This window comes from Octodon degus, unplaced genomic scaffold, assembly GCF_000260255.1.
Source record: "Octodon degus isolate 3935 unplaced genomic scaffold, OctDeg1.0 scaffold00264, whole genome shotgun sequence".
NCBI classification, from domain to species: domain Eukaryota; kingdom Metazoa; phylum Chordata; class Mammalia; order Rodentia; family Octodontidae; genus Octodon; species Octodon degus.
In genome coordinates, this window is record NW_004524840.1 from 2295984 (window position 1) to 2298606 (window position 2623).

The window sequence follows — 2623 nt, forward strand, 5'->3', positions numbered from 1 at the left end:
ATATTTGTCTAATATTTTTAATGTTTCTGTTTTTTTGTTAATTTCTTTAAAATTTTTCTTTACATTCTTACATTTTGATTAAAATAAAGACTCCTTCCCTAATGAGTTTTTGTATTTCAATTACCAAATTTGACTAAAAATGACTCTTTCTTAGAAACAACTTCCCCTCTAGATGTAGCCCTACAGCTTTTCTGGAAATACTCATTTTCTCTGCCCATTGTCTGTTTCAGAAAACGGTAAGGCATCTTATTCTGGCAAAAAAGAAAAATGGTGCTTTGATTGACCACACAGGATATCTGGGGCCTTGGAGAAAGCATGGTCTAAGCAATTGCCTTGGCAAGCAAAAGGACCAGGGTTTAATGGCCAGTTCCACATGCTGTGCTGGCCCTGCTGAGGGTGTGCCAAGCCTGCCACCAAGACAGGGTATGGTGGCACATGCCTGTAATCCCACTGCTGGGGAGGCTGAAACAGACAATCTCTATGAGTCTGAGCTGCACAATGAGACCCTGTACCAAGTACATAAAAAATAATAAAATAAGATATGAGAAGCATCTGATATGTATTTCATGATATTATTTATTCAGTATAATTCAAAATTTGTAGCACAGCCTCTCATAAACAGCACCAAACTGTGGTTCTACTCACTTTCCCATTAGTGGGGCATCCAGTACAGGAAGTGTTTCACTTGTTCAGAGAAGGGTAGCAAAGTCGACTTTCTGAGTACAATGAATCTCACTACTCCACTGGCTCTGAATGTATTAAATACTTGTATAAGTATTCAAAACTATTAGGGAACCAATACATACTGGGGATTACTTTTTATTTCATCTCATTAAATTGTATAAAAGCCTAATAGATATAATACTCCCAATTTTGCAAAATAGAATCTAAAACACAAAGAAATTGAATAATTAAACAAAATTCCCAGATAATGTAAATACTCAACTGCCTACCTATATAAATATTGATTTGCTTTTTCTTTTTTCTTTTGTATTTTAATTCCTTCTACTATTGACACTACTTTTTCTTTTCCTAAAAAAAGTTAGAGTAGAAATATGTATTTGTCTTTTAACCACAGACCTTCATGGACCAGAAATAATCAGAGTGTATCTAGAAATTACTCCACTGACCAATTACAACCACTAAAATTAAAGTAATTACAGATATTTTTCCCCAAATACATCCTTTAAAACATACTAAAATTACCATCAGCTAAGAGATGATAAATTCGAACTAGAATAAACTGGGATTATGTGCAAGTTGACCAGATAAAATCTATGACACCCACTTCATGGTTTTTCAGGTCTTCTTTCAATGAGTTGAAGAATAATAAGCAGAAAATATGAAGTAGGAAAAGAAAGTTGTGGTGATGTTATAAAATAAAATGATACACCAGATGTGTAGTCTGATAGAAAAGATTCAAAGGCTAACAGCCAGGATATGTCAGGAAAAGTAGAGCTAATGTTTTGGAAAATAGCATTCATTGTGCTATAACTAAATGACATTGAGAGTTCCCATGATTATGGATAATTAATGTCAATTACTAAATAACCACCCACAATCTTGTTTTTAGTAAAACATAGTCTGGAAAACAACAATTTTCCATGTATGGGTACTTTTTCTTGATAATAATATATATTATAATTCACTGATGTTTTAAGTTAATTCATCCACATATCTACTGTATGAACTCTGCTAAGTGCTGAAAGCACAAAATAAGGCAAGACACAAAGAACTTTTGATTACTGTTTTTATGCTTTTATATCACTCATGACCTTTTCCTGGGAGGGCTTTGCATTTTGTCTTTATTTGTATACTTTATCACAGAAAATTCAAATTGTATATCTCTCCCCCTGGATGATTCACTGTACCCTCTGTTCCTTTCTTTCCTCCCTGGTCCCCTCTCTCAGCACACTCTCCTCCAGTATAAATTCCTCTGTCTAACTTACTAGACTCTGAACTCTTTCAGGGTAAAGGCTATATCTTATTTCTCTTTATGGTAAATGTTCAGTTTATACAATATACAAGTTGGGTGAATTAACAAATTCTACTGGAGTATATCTAACCAATAAAACATCTGTAAAATGTCACAGACCAAATACTGTGATAAAGTAACAGACGGGTTTGTGGGTGATGAGTGAAGAGGTCATATAGTTCCTCTTGATATAACCATATAGAATATGGAAGGCAGACAAGGACTCACTTCACAGACAGTGAAATTCTCACATATAGACTTAGAGTCCATGCTGGTGTAGTCTGGTAGACCAATGACAGAAACGCTCTCAGATGGCATAAAGTATACCTAGACAGGAAAGTTAAAGGATGCTTGCAATACTCAGTGATTTTTGAATAGTGAAAATTGTGTGAAGTGGTTGTTAGTATATGAGAGAATATGTGGGAAAATCCCACATTAATTCAAGGACTGTACTGTGAGGAGATTTTAATTATTGCTCATTGATTGAATTTTGTACATTACAGAATGGAGCTAAAGCCCAAGGGCCATCCTCCAGCTAATAGACTAAGGATCACCTTAGAGAAAGCCCGATATGAAGCACTCTAAACATGAGGGAATTAAAGGAAGGAGGGTACCTAACAGAAACCAAGGAGCAACTGGATATCAATG